Raw genomic sequence first — 26,548 nt, forward strand, 5'->3', positions numbered from 1 at the left:
GGACAGAAGGTACTTCAGAATCCTCCAGAGGGAAACAGTGAACTCAAAAGTAAATGCTGTGAGAAGTGTATGTGTTCTGTAATAGTAACTACAGAAATAAAAAGTGACACGTGGATGTGTTCATGAAAATTTGATATGTGAGATTTTGCCCACATGATGCTTCATGCTGCGTTTTGCTCAGGCACCTATATTGATGAAATGGCAAAGATGTTCTCTTTGATTGTTTTCTTCTTGCTTCTGAAGCTTTCCTTTCTTTTTTGCAGTTTGAGTGACCCCAGGTGCTTTTGGAGAATAAAAGACAGAGAAAATTATCTAGGAGATAAGGAGGCTGATTGTTTCTTTTCCATTTATACAAAGCGTGGTTATGTGAAGAATGATTACTTCAGTGAGAATCTAGACAAGAAGTAAGTGCATGTTTCATTTATGCATAAATGCACATAAATCGTTCCAGTTATGGTGAGTGATAGATAAGATCCTATGAGACTTCTTGCTGTCATTTTCTAGAACATAACTACAATTTAATTTGTTTCATGGCTGGTCATTTCACTAATTATGGTGCTTTTATGGTGTAACTTGTTTATTGACAATGGTGAATCACAGTCCAGATAAATGCTGAATGAATGAATAACACTATTGACCTTGCTCTTAGAGATTCCCTTTATATGATAATTTTCATGTTATTGTTTCATGTGATGCTAGTGTATGTTGTCTTCTTTGTGACTAAGTGTCTGAGACATCTAGGGGTCCAAGTTACTTGAGACTGATGGTCTACCTATGGGGCCCCCCTTCTCCTCAGCTTCTTCCAGCCTTTTCCTAATTCAACCACTGGGATCCCCAAATTCAGTCCAATGGTTGTGTGGAAGTATCTAAATCTGTCTCAGTCAGCTGCTCGTTGGGTCTTTCAGAGGTCAGCCATGCTAGGCTCCTGTCTGTATGCACATCATAGCATCAGTAATATTGTACGGGTTTGTAGCCTTCTTTGAGATAGAGCACCATTAGGGCAGGTCACTGGACCTCCTTTTCCTTGGGCTTTTCTCCAGTTTTTTTCTCTGTACTTTTTTTAGACAGAAACATTTCTGGGTCAGAGGTTTTGATTCTGTGATGACAACCCACCCCCCACATTACTCCATTTCTACTGGAGGTTCAGTCTAAAATTCTTTCTACTCGCTGTTGGGCATTCCATCTAAGTATCTTGTATATATTTTTATTATGATTAGGTATGGTCTTTGAAAACATGATTTTTCTGTTACTTCTAAGATGAAGAGCATTTGTGTTTTGTCAAATGCCTTTATAGTATCTGAGATGATCATGTAGATTTTTTAGTTTATTTTTACTATGGACTGTATTAATGGATTTTCATATAGTGAACAGACTTTGCATCCCTTGGATGCTTTTTAAGTTAAATCTTCTATAGTACTAGTAAGTGTTAGACCAGCATAATTTGATAGTTATTTTTTCCTTTGTCGCAAAAATACAGAGTAATTTACAACAACTCAGAGAATAATTCAAATGGCTGTCTTTGAACAATGCAAAAATATTTTCATATTTTTCTCCTAAAAGTATTCTAACTTTTGATACCTTTTCTTAAAAAATGTATACTAACTATTTGAGGATAACTTAGAATATATTATCATCGTATTTAATCCATTCCAATAATTCTTCCATATTTATGCTTTCTCCCATTCTACTATATGCAAACTATTAAAAAAACAATCAAGTCTACTTTGCACTGTAAATATGCTCTTATATTTATGGCCTTCCATTACATGAGATTTAACTACCAAGGGGGCACAGTTTTAAAGATTACTGATTCTTTCTCATTAAGCATTTTACCTCACTCAGCATCTATACATTGCATAAATTCGTCTTTGTTTTAATCATATTCTATGTACAGATAGATATGGAGTATGTTATTTCTCATATGTGTTTTAATGGGTTTATACAGGATAATGGGGCTAATTACTAAATAGAGCAATCAAGTTTGAAAATCAAAATGTCACTTCACTTTCATGCCTATAATTAGAACACATTGTAGTGCATTGAGCAGGAAATACTTATTAGATAAACTCCAGCCTTTCCACAGATTAAAGAGAAATCCCACAACTGATAAGAATATAACAAGCAGGTTAGAAAATGTGGCATCAGTGAGGATTGTGGAAGAAAACCAAGAATATTTTTAAAATATAAAGCATTAAATATTTTATACAGAAACCATGACCTATAAATGATTGTATAATAAAAGATTAATGTAAATTAAAAGATATGATTTGGAAAAAAATTAAATATGAATTTTATTATAGCTAATTTGATTTAGGTGGTTATTTTTTCAATTTAAGTTTTATAGATATATAATTTACGATCCATGTGTTTAAAGTGTGAATGCAATATATATATATATATACATATATATATATATATATATACACATATATATATACATACATAGTGTGTGTGTGTGTGTGTGTGTGTATGTTTGCGTGTGCGTGGGTGTGCCCAACACCACAGTCAAGCTTAAAATACTTAGAGAAGATTTCATTGGGCATCCTGAATGATGTATCCTCAACTCTTATCCTTTTATCAACGCATAGCTACCATATTCTGAAATCTACTTTCTGTTCCTTAATTGTACATTTGAATAAATAATATAATTGAGATTATGTGCCTTGTGCCACATTATGATTTTTACTAAGCATATTATTTTACAAGTCCATCTAAATTATAGCATGAATCCAATTTATGCTCCCTTCATTGTTTATATACAATACATTTTTAGTACAATATACTCAAATTGTAAATTTACCTCCCTCAACTCCTGAAAGATCATTTACTAATTACCTCCCATGTGGACCCACATCATTGCCCATTAAAAACTTGTCATATTAAGAATAGTAATAAAATAGAATAAACAAATATTTCAGATTATATAAAAACATTCAAATAAACAGAAGAGGAACCTCTGCAAAACCAAAAAAGGCATGAGAAACACACTTATAGAAAAATAGAAAAATAGACATATGCATCTTTATAAACAAGAAGATCATAAATAGATAAACTTCAGAAGATAATCTCCTGAAAAATATAATGAAACAAAGAATTTCCAAAATATCACTGTTTATAGTGTGTTGTTCATGTACTTGACATACATTATTCCCTTGAAACTCTATCAAAAGTGAGGTTTTTAAAAAATTCCTTATAGGGCTACAAAATTTAAGTTGAGATTTCTTCACTATTATAGACATGGATGTGTTTTTAGTCAGTACCATTATTCCAGACAGTTTACTTTTTCTATTGCAGTTTTTTTCTGGACTTTATTATCAAAAAAAAAAATTCATGTGTCCAAAGGTATGTGTTTATTTCTAGATCTTCAGTTGCATTCTATTGATCAAACCCCAACTCAATTAAGCCAATTTTATTAATGGTGGTGTGGAGTACAAAGTGTGATCAGAAATGGTGATACTTCTACTAGTTATTTCATTATTTGGGATTGTTTTAGCTATTCATTTCTTTAAATTTTAAACTGTAGTTCATCAAGGAAATTCTATATTTCTTAACATATTAAGCATTCATGCATCAGCAATTGAAGTGGATTAGAGAACCCAATTTTCAAAGTGCACATTTTTCTGCAGCACAGAATGGCAATAGCTTTAAAAAGTAGTACATAATTTCAGGTATTTGTGAATGAAAGAAAAATCCAAAAAATGATGGAATGAGACTAGAATAAAAAATATTAAAAATAACAAGTTATAAATAATAGAGAACATATAACTGTTAAGTCAACTCAATACCAGCTTCAGAGCCACAAGTCATGTACACTTACACAAATATTCACCACAGTCACAATGCATTACAAATAATAGAGATGAGGCAAAATAAAAAATATCATGTACATCACTGTATAACGTTCTAGATAGCAGATAATTCTTATTTCTTTTCTTCACTGTTCAGAATTATAAGATTAAGGCACGTGCAGATTCAGTGTTGGCTCAGAAAACTTTTCTTATTTATGGACAACACATAAAGATATTTCACCATGTTCAAGAAAAAAAGATGAAATGGTAGAAATTTTCAAAAGTGACACAAGCCTCTTAATATAAAATTCATATTAAAAAATTTAAAAACATCAAAACAAAAATGGCACATGAAGTCTAAGTTTGCAGCATAGTTAAAGAAGACATCAAAAGAAGATGCTAACAGGAAACTGTAAAGGCTTAATTCATTTTCATATATTATATACAAAATTCAAAATAAAATTAATAAAGTTAAATTCAACAAATTAAAACTTTAAGATTGTTCATCAATTTTGCAAGTCTCACATCCTAAAATATCACAATAATGAACTATGTTAACATATGAATGGAACAAAAACATTCCAAGAAAACTTTGCATAACCTACATTGAATTTTATTTAAGATTACCATAATTAGAACCCATATCCCCCATGATTGGTGTGCTCTGTTTTCAGGGTGACACGTAAGACCATCCACTTGATTTCCTCTCTTTATTTTGCCATTGAAGAAATCAATAGGAATATTCATATTTTACCCAACATTTCCCTATTAGTTAAGATCGAATGTAACTTAATTGTGGATAATGAGGAAAGAGTTTGGTCCATGAAAAGAAAGGAAATTATTCCTAATTTCTACTGTAAAAATCAGAGAAGATATTTAATTGTACTTACGGGACCTCTATGGATAACATCTTACAGACTTGGGCCATTGCTATACTTCTCCAGAACTCCAGAGGTAAGTCAGGGAGGGTTACATTTATTGAAATATTTAGTTTCTTAGTTCTAAGGTTGAGTAAAATAAAGGAATTTATTGTACCTATTCTGATCTATTAAACATAAATTTTAGCCACTTTCTGTGACAAACACAATAACTTTATGATAAATAGGCAGCAGAGACAACATAATGTGAAATGTTTTACCAGAACACTTAGTTTATCTGTACTTGTATAGCAATTGATAAGAATTCTATAAGATTCATTAGGATTTTCCTGATCAGATGAAGAATCTACACTTTTTCATATGCTCTACCACAGTTAGACCTTAGACTGATCCCTATGCATTCCATCTTATTCATAGTGATTATTATGGTCAATATCTTTCAGCTTTACTCTGGTTATTTTCATCTCATAAGTGACCAGGAACAGTTTCCTCATCTCTACCAGATGACTCCCAAAGACACATCTCTACCACTAGCCATGGTGTCCATAGCAGTTCACTTCAGATGGAACTGGGTAGGAGTCATCATTACAGATGATGACCATGGAATTCAATTCCTTGCTGAATTGAGAGAAGTAATGAAAAGAAACACTGTCTGCATAGCATTTGTTACTACTATCACTTATAATCGGATATTATACTTAAAAATGATTCATAAATATTATCACCAAATCATAATGTCATCAGCAAAAGCTGTGATTGTCTATGGGGATAAAGAATCTCCTGTACAATTTAATTTTATTCTATGGAAATCTAAAGACATTCAAAGACTCTGGGTCAGTGTGTCACAATTTGATATGATCACAATGACAGGAAATTTCATGCTTAACTCCTTGCATGGGACTCTTATTTTTTCACACCAACAGTCTGAGATGTCCGGTTTTAAACAATTTATTCAAACAGTGCACCCTTCTAATTACAGTAATGACATTTCTTTTGCTAAACTGTGGTGGACTTACTTTAAGTGTTCTTTGACACCACCTGATTGTAAAACACTGAAGAATTGTCCAACCAAAACTTTATTTCAATGGTTTTTTGTGCCATCCCTTGGAATGTCTATGAGTGAAACATGTTACAACTTATACAATTCTGTGTATGCTGTTGCCCACTCACTTCATGAGATGCTTCTACAATATGTAGACACACGCTCAGAGAATGATGGAAAGGTACTGGAATTTAACTCCTGGAAGGTAATAATTCTTACACTGAATTGCATATATATCATAGAAATGGCATTTATAAAGGAAATCATAAAGTCAAAATCTATGTAAATCTATTAATAACCTTAATCCTAAATGCACGTATTTCTGGACTCCTCCACTGCATAAGAGGCATATCTAATGTTAATGTCATTTAATTTATGTTACAGCCAACAATTGTACCTGAGGCAGAATTTCACAGTCTTAGACATGAAATTTCCTCTGTTTATTTCAAACATACATGTGTCTAAGGACTTTAACATTTGAATGTTTTTCTCCTGAAATTAGTAAATGAAATCAAGAAAATCTCTTGTCTCTTTTTAGAACAAAAAGTTTCAAATTAATGTAATGAATAGACCTGAAATAATTTCAAGTGTTTTTTTTTTTCATTTTAAAGAATTGACTATTTAGTTTTCTTATCTTATGATCAAATAACACTAGTCAAAGAAAAAAATGGATAATTTATCACTACTCTCCAAGCTTAAATTCAAGCATGCATTTGTTATGACATCAAATACAGTGAGAAAAGAGTATTTGTAAATCATAATGAAACTTTAAGTATATATGGAATATATGTTACTTTTTTTGTACTGAATACTTCTGATAAAGGTAGATTTTAGAAGCCCATAATGGATATGAGTGATATTACAAACTTTATCATTTCTGTACGAATATGTATGCATAGTTGAAACTAAAATGCAAATATGTTTTAGATGTTCTCTTTTCTGAAGACCATACAGTTTGTAAATCCTGCTGGAGACCTAGTGAACATGAACGAGAAAAAAAAAACTGGATACAGAGTATGACATTTTCTACATCATGGATTTACTAAAAAACTATGGAATTAAAATGAAAATAGGACGATTTTCTGGTCACTTTCCAAACGGTCAACAACTGTTTATGTCTGATGATATAATAGAGTGGGCTACAGATATCAATCAGGTAATTTAGTTTTAATTTTAATACTTTACATGAAGCAAAAAACCATAATCTTGTCTGTTTTTGTTTTGTTAAGGAATAAAATTTTTAACATTTCATCACTATTGACTTCCACCATCCTATATTCTCTCTGTCTCTCTCTGTCTCTGTCTCTCTGTCTCTCTCTGTCTCTCTCTCTCCTTCTCCACCCACAGTTTGTTTCTATATTTCTCTTACTTGCTCTCTCATAAGTGTTTCAGATAAAAAAATCACAATATGTTCATTCAATTTTTATCATTAAAAGACAAAAAATGTAATTTTGCTTTATAACATTATACAATGTGTAAAGGAAATTTTTTCCTCAGATTTCTCTTGTGAATCACTGCAGCGTTTGGCACATATGTTAAACTGTTTATTTCTATGATGTATCCTATTTTCTTCAGAATTCAGCCTCCATATGTAGTGTGCCTTGCAGACCAGGACTCAGAAAATACTTTCAGGAGGGAAAGGCTGTTTGCTGTTTTGATTGTTACCGCTGCCCAGAAAATGAAATTTCAAACATGACAGGTAAGGATATGTTTTCTCAAAGTAATAAAATTGCTTATATCTTCCATATGCACACAAAAGTCCTTTGTGAAAAGGTAAAGATAAATAAAAATGAAAACACAGAGTGGTTTAAATAATATACCCTGTCTGTTGGACTATATTTTTATTTAATAATTCTAGAAGCAAATGAAAACAATATTTCTTCAGAATACTAAAGATTATGTATTTATTGAAGTTATATATTTCAAATTTTAAAGATATAGTTTGTTTTTGTTTTTCACTATCCACCGAGTTTTAAAACAATAACTACATGTTAATTGATGTTATATCATGTTTTAAAAGTATGAAATTTTGTATCTCTCTATGGTAGATTAAAAGGATCTTTGACAGTTTGCATTTTCAATTGCGACCAGGTTCACATGAGTTTGGAGTCCAAACATATGGTACTCTGAATAACAGCTTTTATTCTAATATTTATATATAGTATGTAGAGAAATATCATAATTAAATAGCTAGTGATATCCGTGTTGAGGTTAACTGAAGCATTGCAAATGAATTTTCAAAGTAGTAGTGCATCAGGAAGATGAAGTATAGAATTAACTTTGTTGCAGGGGCTAGAAATAGCCAGACAAATAACTAAAAGTTAAAGAGTCAAGCCAGGATTTAAATGGTTTCATATGATTTGCATGTAGGGATTATGGAAATGAAGTACATATTTGAAAAACTACACTAAAATGTTAATGAAATTCCACTACAAAACCCAGAGACTACAGTAAAAAAACAAAGCCACTTAGAGTGATATATAAAAGAAATTAATAAACTTTTATTGATTCAAATGATGTTATAACACTTGTATCAAAATCAAATTACCAGTCACATTTATTGACTTTTTGGTTTTTCTTTGTTGTTGTTGTTGTTGTTTTGTTTTGTTTTGTTTTTTGAAACAGGGTTTCTCTGTATAGCCCTGGCTGTCCTGAAACTCACTTTGTAGACCAGGCTGGCCTCGAACTTAGAAATCCACCTGCCTCTGCCTCCTGAGTGCTGGGATTAAAGGCATGCACCACCACTCCCAGCTTATTGACTTTTCAATAAAAGACTCTAAAATAATTTTTTAAAATAATTTTGTATTAAATTTTCTTGTTCCTACAAGTTTTCTTTTGTCTTGTAAATAGAGTCTTTTCTCATAAAGTGCATCCAGTCATGTTTCCAAACCCTCTACTCCTCTTGGCTTCTTTCCACATCTCTTTCTCCCAGAACTATTCCTTTTCTATTTTATGTTCAGAAAAATGTGGACATCCAAAAAAAGATATTAAACCAGTATAAAAGAAGATACAATAAGAGAAAAAGAGTCATTATATCAAGGATAGATAAGGCAGCCCAATAGAAGGAAATGAGTTTCAAGGCCCTGCAAACAATATATATATATATGGAAGGAGTTCCATAACCCACACCAGACCACTTGTTCTCCTGTCTTCTTGAATCCTCAATAAAAAAAAGACCTATTCTTTTTCCTCATCCCAGTAAGCCTCACCCTCCTCTGTCTGTAGACCTCTTCATTCTCTATCCACTAAGGGTCCATGTATTGTTTGTATTTATCATTTACTTAACAGTTAATATAAACTTTTAAATGAATGATACTACATCTGTTTTCTGGGTGTGGGTTATCTGACTCAGGATGACATTTTTTTTTTTTAGTTCCATCCATGTGTCAGGAAATTTCAGTGTCATTTTGTTTTTAATAACTAAGTAATACTATATTGTATAAGTGTATGCTATTTTCTTTATGCAGTCTTCAGTTGAAGTATATCTACTTTTTTGTGGTTTGTAGCTATTTTGACTCTAGATACAAAAACATAGTTGAGCAAGTGTCCTAGTGATATGAGAGAGTACTAGGTAAATATACAAGAGTGGTATAGTTGGATTTGGCATTATATCTATTCATAGTTTTCTGAAAAATTGTCATATTTATTTAATAGTTGTTTTATAAGTTTGCATTCCTATCAGCAATGGAGGCATGTTCCCCTTGCTCCACATGCTTGTTAACACCTGTGTTATTGAATTTAGCCAATTTGACAGGTAAATGATGGAATCTTAAAATGGATTTGAATTGCATTTGCCTAATGGCTAAGAATGATGAAACTCTCTTTAAGTGTTTCACAGCCACCTGAGAGTCCTCTCTTTAGAATTCTCCATTTAAATATGTATTTAAATATTAAATTAGATTTTTCTTTAATTATCTAGTTTCTTGAGGTCATTCTAGACTTTTCATATTAGTCTTAATTCAAATGCAAAGGGGTTTGAATGAAAAAGATTTACCAATCCTTGAGCTGTTGTGTTATCTAATATTTGGTTTCCTTTGCTTTAAAGAGTTCAGTTATATAATGCCTCATTATGAATTGCTGATGTTAGTGCCTGACCTATTTGTCTCTTGCTCAGAATGTCCTGTGTCATTGCATTCTTTTGAACATTCTGTTACACTCAAGTAAAATGTGTCTAGTTTTATGTTGAGGTCTTTGATCCAATTAGCGAGGAGAATTGTGTATGGAGATAAATATGGATCTATTTATATTCTATATTCAGACATCCTGTTTAACCCACACCATTTCGTAAAGAAGGATTTTTTTCCCTCAGTGTGTACTTCTGGATTCTTTATGCATTATCAAGGGTCTATAGGTATGTGAATTTATCTCATCCTAAATTCAATTCCATTGATTAATACACCTAGTTTTATGCCAATATCATGCAACTTTTATTACTATAGATTATAGTACAACTTGAAATCAGAAATGGTGATTCATCCAGCAGTTCTCTTAGTCCTCAGGGTGTCACATGACATTAGGAAATGGTCCTTGAGGTCTGCAAAAAGTTAGGTTCACATTTTGATGGAGTTTTGAATCTATATGTTGAAGTTGAAAAGATGGTTGTTTTCCTATGTCATTCAACTGACACAATACTTTGAGAGATCTTTCTATCTTCTGATAGTACTTAAATTACTTCCTTTCAAGATTTTAGGTTTGCATTTTCCTTACAAGACTTTCATTTGTTTAGCATAGGTTTCCATAAAAATTTTAAACTATTTGAGTTTATTATGAAGGGTGTTGTTTCTCTAATTTCTTCTTCAGTCAATTTTTCATTTGTGTACAGGAAACTAAGGAGTGTGTGTGTGTGTGTGTGTGTGTGTGTGTGTGTGTGTTAATGTTGTATCCAGACATTTTGCTGATAATTTTGTATCAGCTGCAGAAATTCTCTAATGGAATGATTAGGGTTACATGTGTTTAAATATATTATCTGAAAATGATGCTTCGACTTTATTTTCTACATATTGTTCTATTGCTCTAGCTAAATCACTAAGTACTTTAATGAATAAATAGGGAAATAGTGGATATAACTTGGTTCTGATTTCAATTAATTAATTAATTTATCAACTAATATATTTATTTGATCCCGATGCTGCACCTTCCTGATCCCCATGTCAAAGAACCCCTACCACTACCACCACCCACTTCATCTTTGTGAGTTGGGTTCCCTTTGGTTATCCCTTACCCTGGCACAAAATGTTTCTGCAATGCTAGGCTCATCCTCTCCCACTGACAGCAGACAAGGAAATTATGGAGTTTGAGCTGTGTATCTGCTATATATTTGAAGTAGGCCTTGATCCACCTCATGTAAGCTTTTTAGTTGATAGTTTAGTTTCTAAATGCTTGCATGGAGAACAATGGAGGAGTGTTCCCCTTTGTTCACATCCTCACAAGAATATGCTATCAAGTTATTTTTTTATCTTAGCCATTATAATTCATATAAGATGCAATCGCAGTGCCATTTTTATTTCCTTTCCCTGTTGAGTAAGTATGTTGAACTTTTTTTGTTTTGAATGCTTCTCCACTATTCAAGATTCCTCTGTTGACAATTCTCTATTTAGCTCTGTACCCCATTTTCTAATTGGGTTATTTGGTTTGTTGATGCCTAACTGCCTGAGTTCATTGTATGCTGTAGATAATAACCGTCTGTCATATGTAAGGTTGGGGAAGACACTTTTACAATCTGTAGGCTGTCCTAGTGACAGTAGCCTCTGCCTTACAAAAACCTTTCAGTTTCAGGATGTCCTATTTACCAATTTTTGAGCATTAAACTGGGAAAAGGATGTTCTCTTCAGAAAAATGTGTTTCCTGTTCCAATGAGTTCAAAGCTGTTTACTACCTTCTCTTCCATTAGATTTAGTGTATACACTTTCACATTGAGGTATTTGATCCATTTGTACTTGAGTTTTGTTCATGGTAACAAAAATGGATTCCATTAGAGCAACACCACTTGTTAAAGATACTTTCTTGTGTGCATTGTATACTTTTTAATTCTTTGTCAAAAAACAAATGTCCATAGGGCTTTGGTTTTATATATTGATTTTATATTCAACCGTTTGAATAATCTGTCTTTTTCTACATCAATATCATGCATTTTTAATTACTGATACTCTGTAAATAGCTTGAGGGATGTAAATTCTTCTAGAAGTTTTTTCATGTTCAGGATTTTTTAAAACTATACTATTTGGTTATTTTTTTTTCTTCTTCTCACTTTTTCTTTTCTGTGTGAAGTTAAGAATTGTTTTTTTTAAATCTTTTTTAGCTGCTTGTTGGGTCTTTCAGAGGGCAATCATGATAGATCCCTTTTGTGAGCACTCCATAGCCTCAGTAAAAGTATCAGGTCTTGGCACCTCCCCTTGAGCTGGATTACACTTTGGGCCTGTAACTGGACCTTCTTTTGCTCAAGTTCCTCTCCGTTTCCATCTGTAATATTTTCAGAGGGAAACAATTATGGGTCAGAGGTGTGACTGTGGGATGGCAACCCCATCCCTCACATGATGTCCTGTCTTCCTGTTGGAGGTGGGCTCTATAACTTCCCTTTCCTTTCTGTCAGGCATTTCCTCAAAGGTCACTCACTCCCTTTGAGCTCTGGGAGTCTCTCACCTCCCTGGTCTCTGGTATACGCTAGGAGGTCCCCACCCCCCAACCTCCTATTTCCTGAGGTTGCCTGCTTACATGCTCTCTGCAGGGCTTCAGTCTTTAGTCCTCACCCAATACCAGATCAGGTTCCCTTCTCCCCCCTTCAATGTCTCCCTACCCCATCCACTTTCCCTCCCAAGTCCCTCCCTCCCCACTTATGATTGCTTTCTATAAAGAACCTGTTAGTATTTTGATGGGAATTGCATAATTTGGTTGAATCTATAGGTGGCTTTTGTCAATATGGCCTATTTTACTATTAATCCTACCAATCAATGAGCGTGGGAACTCTTCCCATATTCTGATATTTTCCTCAATTTTTTTTTCTTTAGAGAATTTCTTGTGATGTAAGTCTTTCTGTTACTTGATTAGTGTTTTGTTTTATATTTTCTGTGTACATCATAAATGGTATTGTTGCTATAATTTGTTTCTCAGCCCATTAATGGTTTATTTAAAATGTGACTACTATCTTTTTTGAGGTAAATTTCCATCCATCCACTTTGCTGAATATGTTTTTCAGCTGCAACACTTCTCTGGTTGAATTTTTGGAATCACTTATGTATACTATCTTATCACTTGTGAATAGCTATAATTTGACTTACTCCATTCTAGTTTGTATTATCTTCATCTCCTCTCATTGTCATATTGCTCTGGCTAAAAATTCAAGTATTAAGTTGAAGAGATACAAAAAGTTTCAGAACCCTGTGCCATCACTGATTTTAGTAGAATTGCTTTATTTGGATTCTATCTCTCTCTTTTTTTCTTCTTCTTCTTTTTCTATTTATTTTTTAAATTTTTTATTGTTTTATTTACACTACATATTTTACCACACACACACACCGTGTCCATACTCTGAGAGTTCCACATCCCATACATTCTCTCCACCACCTGTTTCCATGTTCCCACCCCATCTGATATCTAAACTCCCTAAGGCCTCAGTCTCTTGAGTGCATTCCTGGGTGCATCACCTCTGAAAGAACACAGACCCAGAAGTCCTCTACTCTATGTGTATTGGAGGCCTCACATCAGCTGGTATATGCTATCTGTTTGGTGGTCCAGTATTTGAGAGATTTCAGGGTCCAGGTTAAATGAGATTGCTGGTCCTCTTTCAGGGTTACACTCCTCCTCAGCTTCTTTCTGCCCTTCCCTAATCCAACCACAGGGATAAGCAGTTTCTGTCCATTGGTTAGGTGCAAATATCTGCATCTGACCCTTTCAGCTGCTTGTTGGGTCTTCTGTACTAGGGTCATGCTAGGTACCTTTCTGTGAGTGCTCAATTGCCTCAGTAGAAGTGTCAGGCTTGGGATGTCCCCTTGAACTGTATCCCACCTTGGCCTGTCACTGGAAACTCTTTTCCTCAGGCTTCTCTCCGTTTCCATCCCTAAAGTACTTTCAGACAGAACAATTATGGGTCACAGTTGTTACTGTGGAATGGCCACCCTCACCTCACTTGACATCCTGTCTTCCTGCTAGAGGTGAGCTCTATAAGTTCCCTCTCCCTACTGTTGGGCATTTTACCTAAGGTCCCTCACTTTGAGTCTTGAGAGTCTCTCACCTCCTAGGTCTCTGGCGCAATCTGGTGGATCCCTCCAACTTCCTATCTCTGGACATTGACTGTTTTCTTCTTTCTGCTGCCCCTTGAAGGTTCAGTCTTTTTCCCTAACCCAATACCAGATCAGGTTCCCCTCTCCCACCCAGTCCCCCACCCTGTCCACTTTCCCTCCCAAACCCTTCCCTCCCTCCACACTTGTGATTGCTTTCTTTGAAAGACCCACAACGTGAGGACTTCCCCATGTTCTAACTCAGGAAGAGTTAGAACATGGAGAAGTCCTCCAAATCACTCACAAGAAATGGTCTTGCTGCAAACTGCAAGAGGATTTTTATTCAAGAGCGCTCTCGGGCCCATGGTCATACACCATGCAGGGGTAGAGGACCTTGGTGCCCTGAGTAGCTGGGTAAGGGGGTATTTAGAGGAAGAAACCACAACTCAAGGAAGTGGGGAGGGCATTGTTGGAAAATACCAAAGATACCAGGTAAGAGTCCCAAGGAAGTGCAAAGTCACAAGAGTCACAAGGAATACCTGGTAATTGTGCAGGTTATCTCTCAAGACAGTTTCTAAGAGCCCCTAACAATAGCACATTTGCATAGCGGGTTCCTGCAATGGTCAGGGTGACTTTCTTTGAATGAATACTCTTTGAACCCAGGAATCGGGTGGGTGGAGGAATGTCGATATCTGTTTTATGATTAGCATACCTTGGAGCATTAAGTCACAGAGGTCACATTCCCAAGCCTGGGCCTAAAGGCCTAGAATTTTGTTTTTATGTTATACTTTCATTCCCCACTTCTACTTGTTAGTAGTTCTAATCTTAGAACTAGACACTATCTTCTCCCTGACACACTTGATTCTTTAGGGCATGTACTGTTGTCTCAAAACGAAAAGCTGCACTGCATTAATTCTTTTTCTAATAAAGGCGACTTGCCTATTTGACACACATGGACTTATAATTAAAAGCAGAAGCAAAATCAAAAGGGGTCTCATAAAGGTAGAAATTAGGGTGGTCAAGAGTACAAGATAAGGGCCTTTCCACCAGGTCTCAAGGTTTTCTGTGTGGAGGCGTCTAATGTAGACTGAATCTCTAACTTGGAAGAGATGTGGGGCTTCTAGGTCTTCTGGAACAGGCCTTCTGGAGCTGCTTCTTCCCTCGCTGTCTTACCCACTCTAGTGACTTGAGCCTAGAGAACAAAGGCTGGGAAAGCAGCATGTCAGCACTATGTACAGAGGCTATTTTTATCAGTGGAGGGGGCCCTCTGTAGAGTAATTTATAGGGGAGTCAGTCTAAACTGTCTAGGGGTGTTTCTATCCCTGAAGAGCACAAAGAGTAGGAGAGCTATCCAATCATTAGCGCCAGTCTCCACTGTCAATTTGGTAAGGGTCTCTTAATGGTTCTATTCATTCTCTCTACCTCTCCTGAGCTTTGGGGCCTGCATGCACAATGTAACTTCTAATCAATCCTCCATATCTTGTCTAGTCCCTAATTTACCTGGGCAACAAAGGCAGGTCCGTTATTGGACCCAACTACCTTGGGAAGATTTTTTTTTTAGAAATTCTACCTCCTCATAGCACAGGCCTTGCAGCTTTTGACTATTTCTTCTGTCAAGTCAGAGAGTCCTGTAACATAGTAGTCAAAGGACTTAACCACACCTTTTAATTTCTTGGCCCCCAGGTGGGTCAAATAATGTCCATAACTTGATAGTGCTCAGGGGTGTATTTAAAGCTGGTCTCTCTGATGTCATAATTATCTTTAGGTTCCTTGACTGCCAGGATCATTGCTCCTTGGGCTGCCTGTTTGGCGGTTAGATCTGCCATCTGATTTTCTTTAGCCACAGCATCTTAGGTCTTTCTCTGCAGATGTCAACAGCCCTCTTTGTCTGTATATTGCTCCGTACAGTGGCAAAAGCATATCTGTTGTCAGTGTAGACTTTTCTTTTGCCTATTTTAGAGCTTATATTAAAGTCACAAGTTCAGCTTTCTGGGCTGACATCCCTTCAGGGAGGGTGCTGACCTGGATCACTTGCTTTCTGTCCACCACCGTACTGCTGTCCCCGCCTTCTGCTTACCTTCAATCTTAAGGCTACTGCCATCCATGTACCAGCTCGAACTCTCAGGCCAAGGCTGAGCTGATCCTTCAGATCATTTTGAGTACCAGTTTCTTCTGCCACAATGTCAGTGCAGTGATAAGTAGGTGAAATCTCGGACAGTAGGGTCGATTGAGGACAGCGGGGGAGCGAAAGTCACTTGTTCAGTCAACAAAAAGCTCTGATAATGTGTCGCAGGAGCGTTCATCATCCATCAGTCAGGGGGCTTTTGGATAATGCTTTCAAGAGTGTGGGGTGCCACTACAGTTATTTGCTGTCCCAGAGTGAGCTCATCCTTGACAAGCAGAGTTATGACAGCAATAGCTTTCAGGCAAGAAAACCACCCGTTGGCAACACGGTGTAACTTCTTGGATAGGTAAGCCACTGGTCTTTTTTAAGGTCCCAAAGTCTGAGTAAGGACTCCTCTGGCGACCCCTGTTCTCTCTTCTACATAAAGAGTGAAGGGCTTGGTTGGGTCAGGCAAAGGCCAAGGCTGGCTGTCAGTAGGGCCTTTTTAATCTCTTCAAAGGCTTTCTGGTGATCTGGGGTCCACACAAACACCTCTCCTTCCTTGGTTAGGGGGTACAACAGGGCAGCTAAGGTCGCCAACCCAGGTATCTAGAGTCTGTAGAAGCCAGTGGTACCCAAGAATTCTCTTACTTGCTTTGGTGTAGCTGGGGTGGGGATCTGAGTTACAGTCTTTTTTCTGGCTTTCTTTAGCAACTGCTTCCCATGTTGAAGGGTGTACCCCAAATAACTTCAGTCTGACACAGCTGAGCCTTTTTAGCTGAGGCTCGATCTTCTGTTGCCCAGGTTTCCTGTCTAGATCCTGTCTTTTTTTTTTTTTTTTCTCCTACCACTGTGGCAAATTTCTTTCTTGTCTATGATCTCTCCTGTTTTCTCTTTCTTCTGCCTCCTGCCTTTCTCTCTCTCACACACACACACTTTCTCTGCCTCTTTCACTAGATCACGTAACCCTCTTGTAATGCACCTTCTAATCTCTGAAGTTTCTTTCTGATATCTGGAGCTGACTGCCTTATGAAGGCCACGGTCACTGAGGCCTTCTGGGCTTCCGAGGTAAGATCAAAGGGAGTGAACCACCTGATGGCTTCCATAAGCCTTTCAAGGAACACTGAGGGAGGTTCAATTGGCCCCTGCATTACCTTAGCCAAATTAGTGGGCCGTCTTGAGGCTCCTTGGAGACCAGAGCCTGGAGATAGATTTTTAAGCTCTCCCTACCTTCAGCCATGTTGCAGTCCCAACTGGGGTGAGTCAAAGGGAATCCCATGTCGATCGATCTCATTTTGTAGCTGTGTAGACTGCCTGTTGGCTCCCAGGCTATTTTTCTACCCTCTAACAGAAATCTCTCTCACTCTTCAGTTGTGAAGAGCATCTGCAACAGCTGTTGACAATCATCCCAAGTAGGCTGATGAGAGAACATAAGGAACTCTACCAACCCTGTGAGGCTTTGGGGATCCTGAGAAAGGGGGTGGTGGTGGTTAGTTTTCCAGTTATTAAGATCAGCAGAGGAAAATGACCATTACTGAAGGGTTTGAAGTTTGGGCGGGTCCACCAGAGTCTGCCCCGACTCTGAGCTTTGCAGCTCCATGTACCCACAGTGGTCCTCCTCCTGCCACCCTGAGGGGTTCAGGGTTCCCCATCGGCATGGTTGAGCTGTGGATAAGGGGAAGGTTGTGAACTAGGCCACTCAGGAGGGTTTATAGATTTTGGAAGAGCTGATGGGTTTAGCTGGTGGCTCTGATTCGGGAGAAGCCTTCAATTTCTCTTGTAACACGAGAGTACAACCACAATTTTGAGAAGCAAAACCCAATTTTAACAGTGCAAACAATCCATTCTCTTTAAAAATGAACTCCAAAAATATTACTTGCTACAAAGTTTGGCTGCCTGTTCCTGTACACAACACAAGAAGGTGTAGCTGCCAATACCTCAAAAAGACACTACCCTAAATCTTATCTTTTATAAATCTGGTTTCTAGGATAAGAATTACATAGAAAATTACCCAATTCAGGTGTATCTTTAGAGAACTGTTTCCATGAGATGTCTCATGCTGCATGTTGTAGTTCTAAATTACTCTAACCTAGAGTTACCAGTTTTAAGTCAAATTTTTGTTACCAATGGTGCAAATTTCTAATCATAATCTATAACCAAGACATATAAAACATATTTATACCTTTGAAACTATTCAGAAACAAAAATGAAATGGCCGTATACATTTGCTCATTTACACCAAACAAAATTCTTAATTTTTCTAGCTGTAATTTTAAGAGAGGAGCACCCTGTCACCTGATGAATCTAGTAATCACAAGCACAGAGATTTTTGTAGGAAAAACAGCCATCTGTCCCCTTACCATGGAACTTGAGAAGCTGCTGGTCCCTATAAGAGCAGCGTTTATAATCAGCTTCTAACAGGGCTTCTCCAGCCACACTAGATTCCTAACTATAGGTGCAGGGCTCCAAAGACCAATTGATACTCTTTCTTTCTTTCTTTCTTTCTTTCTTTCTTTCTTTCTTTCTTTCTTTCTTTCTTTCTTTCTTTCTTTCTTTCTTTCTTTGTTTATTACCAAATTATCCCCAGATAGTTGGAGAGTACTGCTTTTCTCAAAACCCATTCTCTCATGTCTCAGGTGTAAACTATCTCTAGTCAGGGTATAAAGCACCTATGAGAATTACCTTCGCTTCTCTAGATTTTTACATAGCTCTAAACACATACACAAAAACACACAAAACATAAACAAACAGATCTAGACACACTTGACCCTTTCTCGTCCTCCACAAGTAGGCAAAATAATTAGACGATTTTGGAGGGGGAAGCTTCCGCTTCAACAGAACTAGGTCCCTCTGACCAATCTTCAGAGACAGTCAGGCGTCCCTGACTCTCCCCACTTCCCAGGTTGTCCCCCAGAGTGGCAGCCTGTGGTCCTCCTAGCATGTCTGCCGACCACAGTCCTCCAATCCTCATGGCTGGAAAGGACAGCTGCAAATATAGACCACACACATTTCAGAAAACCCCATCACCCCATCATCTACAAACACCGTCGTCCACTTCTACCTAGACGACCAAAACCAGAGAAACCAAACTCAGGCGGATCCAAACTCAGGCTGATCAGTATCTAAACTCAGGCGTATCCAAATTCAGAGTACGCCTTGCTTCAGAAACATAAGACAAGACACAAACAACCCAACAAAACAAGCACATGTTCCAATGTTCATTTCAGAAAAGAGACACTCAAAACAGAGACACTGGCCGGCACGCACACAAGAAGGAATCTCCATACCTCCAAGTCAGTTCTCAGGTGTGAGGGGTGGTCATGTTTCCCGGCCAACGCACCAAATGAAAGACCCACAACATGAGGACTCCCCCACGTTCTGACTCAGGAGAGGTGATACCTCAAATCACTCACAAAAAATGGTCTTTCTGCAAACTGCAAAAGGATTTTTATTCAAGAGCGCTCTCAGGCCCACGGTCATACACCATGCAAGGGTAGAGGACCTTGGTGCCCTGAGTAGCTGGGTAAGGGGGTATTTAAAGGAAGAAACCACAACTCAAGGAAGTGGGGAGGGCATTGTTGGAAAATACCAAAGATACCAGTTAAGAGTCCCAAGGAAGTGCAAAGTCACAGGAGTCACAAGGAATACCTGGTAATTGTGCAGGTTATTTCTCAAGACAGTTTCTAAGAGCCCCTAACAATAGCACATTTGCACAGCCGGTTCCTCAATGGTCAGGGTGACTTTCTTTGAATGAATACTCTTTGAACCCAGGAATCGGGTGGGTGGAGGAATGTCGCTATCTGTTTTATGATTAGCATACCTTGGAGCATTAAGTCACAGAGGTCACATTCCCAAGCCTGGGTCTAAAGGCCCAGAATTTGGTTTTTATGTTATACTTTCATCTTTTCCCTCCCAAGTGGGATGGAGACATCCTCACTTGGTCACTTAAGCTTTTTAAACTCTGTGGACTGTATCTTTTTTTATTTTTATTTTTTGGTTTTTGTTTGTTTGTTTGTTTGTTTTTTGCTAATATTCACTAATTAGTGAGTACATACCATGCATGTTTTTTGGGGTGTGAGTTACCTAACTCAGGATGATATATTCTAGTTCCATCCATTTTCCTGCAAAACTTAGGATGTCCTTATTCTTAATAGCTGAATAGTGTTCCATTGTGTAAGCGAACCACATTTTCTGAATCCATTCTTCTGTTGTGGGACATCCAAACCTCACAATAATTTGTGAGTTGCGAATTTTGGCATCATTGATCTTAAAGAAAATTAGCCGGAAATTCTCTTTTTTGAGTTTTTATGTAGTTTTGTTAGCCAGGTTACTATGGCTTCATAAAAATAGTTAGGCAGTGTTAATTTTGTTTGAATTTTGTAGAATACACTGAGGTTTTGAATGTCTTTTAAAATTCTATGCTAAAACCATCTGGACCTGAGCTTTACTTTGTTGAGTGACCCCTTATATTTCTTTAGGGGTTATAGGACTATTTAAATAGTATACTGATCTGGATTTAACTTTAGTAAGTGGTATTTATGTAGAAAATAATCAATTTCATGCAGATTTTCCAACTTTGTGTATTACAGGCTTTTGGAGTAAGACATAATGATTTTTTGAAATCCCTCAATGTCTATTGAGCAGCCCAGATGAAACATGGTTAGTGGTAGGTGATAATTCTGAATTTTAGATATGAAAATATAGTCTAACACCTCAGAGGATAGGCATCTTCCATGTCTAGTGCTGATTAAAGCTTATTAAAAATATAAAATGTGTGTGTGTGTGTGTGTGTTTAATCCTGGAACTCAGTAATAAAAGTCGGAGCAGAAACATCTAGCTGGCATGGATTGAAATACGTTTTACAATAGAAGCTGCCCTTTTAATTCTGTTGCAAGACTAGCGGAGACCCTGGGAATTGTGATCAGAGTGGGAACAGTCTACTGAGAACCTACCTGGTTTTCTGGCAGGTGTCGCCTGTGGAAGAGTAGGGATTGTCACTTTTGAAGTTTGAAAATAGAACAAATTTATAAACTTGATTATGTTGTTATTGTTGTTGCCCACCCTCAGTTCCCCTGCCATGATTCTTCATCCTATTCTTCTCCCTTGCCTCTTAGATGATACTACCTTTCCCCAACCAGGGCATCAGAATAGCCTGTGTATGGTGCTGGTTGGTGGCTCAGTCTCTAGCAGCTCCCTGGAATCTGGATTAGTTTAGCCTTCTGATCTTCCTGTGTGGTGAATAACCAACTTACCTTCTATTCTTCTCCTAATTCAAACATAGCAGTCCCTTACTTCAGTTGGGGGTAAGTGTCTGTCTTTTTCAGTAAGTTACTAATAGGTCCCTAAGAAGACAGTCATGCCAGGTCCCAGAGTATAAGGACATTATTAGCATCAGTAATAGTGTCAGGCCATGGTGTCCTCTCTCCCATGAGATGGATCCCAAGTTGGGCCAGTCAATGGACTGTCTTTCCTTCAGTCTTTTCTCCATTTTTCCTTGCAATTTTTGTTCAGACAAGAACAATGCTGGGTCAGGAATTTGAACTATGTGTTACTAACCTTATATCTCAACTTGAGCCCCCATTTATCTTCTTTGAAGTGGAGTTCCCTCTCCACAATGTTGGGTATTTTTGCTAAGGTTACCACAAATGAGTCCTGAGAGTAGTTAACCTTCAGGTCTCTGGTAATTTCTAGAGGGTTTTCAAACCTTCCACCCTCCCAGGCCTCTTATTTGTGTTCATTCTATTGGCTCTGTGGGCTTCTCTCCTGACCCCTCATATTTGACTTGTTCCCCTTTCCCCTTCCCCCTACAGTTTCTCACCATGGTTCCCCTTCCTCTGCCTCCTCTCCTTATTTCCTTCCTCTTCTAAGTGGAATTGAAAAATCCTCACTTGTTCCTTTCTGTTTGTTGCACTTTTTAATGTCTGTGGATTGTTTCCTAGGTAGTCTGTACATTTTGGCTAATATCCAGTTATCAGTGAGTACATATCAATGCAGTGCTTTTCAGTCTGAGTTACCTCACTCATGATGACAATTTCTAGTTCCATCCATTTGCCTGCAAAAATAATAGATGATTAGTATTTTTGTTGTGAAAATGAACCACATTTTCTGTACCTATTCTTTGATAGAGGGACATCTGTGTTGTTTCCAGCTTCTGAAGGTTACAAATAAGGCTGCTATGAACATCTGGAAGTACATGTCCCTGTGCTATATTGTGGAATATTTTGGGTATATGTCCAAGAGTGGTTTAGTTGGGCCTTCAGGTAGAATTATTTCCTATTTCATGAGGAAACACCAGATTGATTTCCAGAGTGGTTGCACAGGTTCACAATCCCACCAGCAATTCAAGAGTGTTCCTCTTTCTTCACATCTTTGACAGCATGTGCTATCACTTGAAAATTTGATCTTAGCCATTCTTATTGGTGTGACACAGAATATCAGGGTCATTTGGATTTGAATATCAGGGTCATTTGGATTTACATTTTCCTGATGACTAAGTACTTTAATTGCTTCTAGGCCATTCAAGATTCGCCTGTTATGAAATCTTTGCTCAACTCTGTGCCCCATTTTCTAATTGGGTTATTTCATTCATTGGAGTTTAGCATCTTGGGTTTTATATATATTTTGGATATTAGCCCTATGTAAGAAGTAGTGATAGTGAAGATTTATTTTCCCAATCAGTAGGTTGTGAATTTTTCTTATGGATGGTGTCTTTTACCTTACAGAAGCTTTACAGTTTCCTGAGGTCCCATTTATCAAATCTAGATCTTAGAGCCTGAGCCACTGGTGTATTGTTCAGGAAATTTCCCCCTGTGACAATGAGTTCAAGGCTATTTCCAACATTCTCTCCTATTAAATTGAGTTTATCTGGTGTTAATTGAGGTACCCGATCCACTTGGACTTGAGCTTTGTGCAAGGTGATAAATATGGATCTATTTTCGTTTTCCTCTATAGAGAGCAACAGTTAAACCAACACCATTTATTGAAGATTCTTGCTTTTTTTTTTTTTTTTTTTTTTGGCTTCTTTGTCAAAGATCAAGTATCCATAGGTGTATGGGTTTACTTCTGGGTCTTCGATTTTACTCCATTGATTAACCTTCCTGTCTCTGTACTAACCTCATTCAGTTTTTTTTTCCCACTATTGCTCAGCACTGCAGCCTGAGGTCAGAAAAGGTTATTTTCACTGCATGCTTTTTTATTATTGAGAATTGGTTTGGAAGTCCTGGGTTGTTTTTCCATATGAAGTTGAAAATTTTTCTTTCCACGAAGAATTGTGTTGGAATTTCGATGGGGGTTTCCTTGAATCTGTAGACAGCTTTTGCTAAGGTGGCCATTTTACTATGCTAATCTTAGTAACGCATGAGCATAAGTGATCTTTCTATCATCAGAGATCTTCCTGGAAGTGTTTTTCAGAGATATGAAGTTCTGGTTTTAGAAATATTTCACTTGCTTGGAAAGAGTTATACCAAGACGTTTTATACTATTTTTGGCTATTGTAAAGGGTGCTGTTTTTCTAATTTCTTTCTCAGACTGTTTATCATTTGTATAAAAAATGCTACTGATTGCTTTGAGTTAATTTTTAATCCTGCCACTTTGTTGAAGCTGTTCACGAGTTATCAGAAGTCTCTGGTGGCATTTTGTGGTTGATTATACATACTATCATATCTTCTAAAAATAGTGGTACTTTTTGATATTTCCAATTTATATCTGTTTATCTCCTTTAGTGGGCTCTTAGCCATAGCCAGAACCTCAAATACTATATTTAAGAGATTTCAGAATAGTGCACAAACTACTTGATTATTTTTAAGTGGGTAAAAGAAATTGGAGTATTTGAATATGTCTACTTACCAATTTTGATAACACTGTTTAGCAGAATCAAAAAGCAAATACAAAATGAAACCAAATATACATCTTTCAATGCAGAGACTCTGTACATGGAAAAGAGCATCACTTTTCACTTTGATCTATTAGCATAATTAATTGAAAAACTGAATACACTATTGTGTAATCTACGAGTATAAGAATGGAAGGAATATACAAAAACCTACATCTACTACATTCTGTCAAGATTATTTTTGAAGAATTTACCATAATTTAAATCATGGTATTTCTTAATATATACTACATCAATGAGAGTATAGAATAGGAAATTTTACATAAATAAGTAAAATTAAGAGATACTGTATCCTACCACAATTCACACATTGAATAATACATCTAAACATAATGTTTTTGATTGTAGAGAAATTAGGTGACAATTTTTCATGTCATCTCTTCCTCAGTTAACATTATTAGTACTTTTTTTTGTTGGTTTGTTTTTTGTTTTGTTTCTTGAGACAGGGTTTCTCTGTATAGCCCTGGCTGTCTTGGAACTCTGTAGACCAGGCAGGCCTTGAACTCAGAAATCCTCCTGCCTCTGCCTCCCAAGTGCTGGGATTAAAGGCGTGTGCCACCATGCCCAGCTCTATCAGTGCTTTTTTAATGATACTTTTATTTTGGAGATTATAATATTATTACATTTTTTCTTTCCCTATCTTTCCTACAAAAACGTGCAAACAACACCTCTTTACACTTTTTCAAATTGTGACAGTTTTATTAAGTGCTCTTAGATGCACACACACACACACACACACACACACACACACTATTTGTTATATGGTTCAGAGAGGAAGACAATTTTACTCACTCTCCATATTCCTTCATTTTCTGTAATTCTCTAAGTTAGAATTTTGCATGGGGTTTCTTCCCTTCTCCAAAGTGTCATGATTTTTTCTTTTTAATTTCAGTCAGCTGAGGCTTAAGAAACCCTTTATGGTGAGATATTTATGTGTGTTACGTGCAACCTTCCTAAAATATCCATGTCCATAATAAATTCTCTGGTTCTCTAACGCTTACACTCTTCAAATAATTTCTTTCATAATTTTCTAGCCTTAACGGAGGAATTGGTTTTGTAGTTGTATCCATCTGACTGAATTCTAAAACTCTAAATTTTTACTGACAATGATATTCTCTAATGATGTCTTTTTCAATGGTAAGTTTCCATAAAGAATGGTAAAGACTGTAAATATTAGTATTTATAAGAATAAATGTATAAAATAGAGCCAGAGATTATAACAGTTTATTAAAATGTTGGCTGTTAATTCTTTTCTAAGACATGAAGTAGTAGAGTTTCTATGTACAAATATTTGCTTCAAACCACATAGAAGACCATACATTTTGCTGACACATCTCCTTCTAAGTTCTTCTTTTGCATAATATACACAAGTATAAGTAGAAAAAGATATGATTCTATGAATGATCAATCTAAGGTATATTATTGTGGAAATACAAATTATGTTTATTATGTATATTATGTAATAGTACAGTTTTGGTTTTGAAAAATATAATAAACATTTTGAATATATTAGATAAATATGAACAAAAGCTTGTATAAAGAATATAAGCATTGGAAATTAGGATCACATCTAAAATAGCTCCCCTGTTTTATTTGCATCTAACACAATATATCACTGTAATTTAATTATGATTTTCTACAGAATATGTTTAGTATATCTTGTGATTATTCTAGAAAATTAAATCTGACAAGACTTCTCATCTTATACTAGACATGGAACAATGCATGAAGTGCCCAGTAGATGAATATGCAAACACTGATCAAACTAACTGCTTCAAAAAAGTTGTGTCCTTTCTGGATTATGAAGAACCCTTGGGAATGACTCTGGCTGTCTTGGCTGTGTTCTTTTCTTCTCTTACAGTTATTATACTCTGTATCTTCTTGAAACACCGAGACACTCCCATAGTCAAGGCCAATAATGAAACTCTCAGCTATGTCCTACTCACCTCCCTCATATTTTGTTTTATTTGTTCATTGCTCTACATTGGTTATCCCACTATGGTTAGCTGCATCCTGCAACAGACCACATTTGCCATTGTGTTCACTGTGGCTGCCTCTTGTGTCTTAGCCAAGACAATTACTGTAGTCCTAGCATTTAAGATCACTGTTCCAGGAAGAAGACTGAGGTGGCTGCTACTTTCCGGAGCACCTAATTACATCATTCCCATATGCACCACAATACAAATGATTCTCTGTGGAATCTGGCTGGGAACTTCTCCTCCATTTGTTGATGTGGATCTACACATGATACATGGACACATCATCATTGTTTGCAACAAAGGTTCAGTGATTGCTTTTTACTGTGTCCTGGGTTACATGGGCTCTCTTGCTCTATCAAGTTTCACTGTAGCTTTCCTGGCCAGGAATCTGCCTGACACATTCAATGAAGCCAAGCTCCTGACATTCAGCATGCTGGTGTTCTGCAGTGTCTGGATCACCTTCCTCCCTGTTTATCACAGTACTAAGGGAAAGACTATGGTTGCTGTGGAGGTCTTCTGTATCTTGGCCTCCAGTGCAGGGATGCTTATTTGCATATTTCTCCCAAAGTGCTACATTATTCTGTTGAGACCACAAATAAATTCTTTTCATGAGTTTAGGAAAATAAGTGCAAAAGCTATAAATAGTAATTGAA

At 36.6% G+C, this 26,548-nt stretch overlaps 1 pseudogene; it reads left to right on the forward strand.

Moving 5' to 3' along the window:
- Positions 208 to 26,548, forward strand: Vmn2r-ps87 (vomeronasal 2, receptor, pseudogene 87; annotated as a pseudogene).

The sequence above is a fragment of the Mus musculus genome, chromosome 7 (genome assembly GCF_000001635.26).
Source record: "Mus musculus strain C57BL/6J chromosome 7, GRCm38.p6 C57BL/6J".
Lineage (NCBI taxonomy): Eukaryota > Metazoa > Chordata > Mammalia > Rodentia > Muridae > Mus > Mus musculus.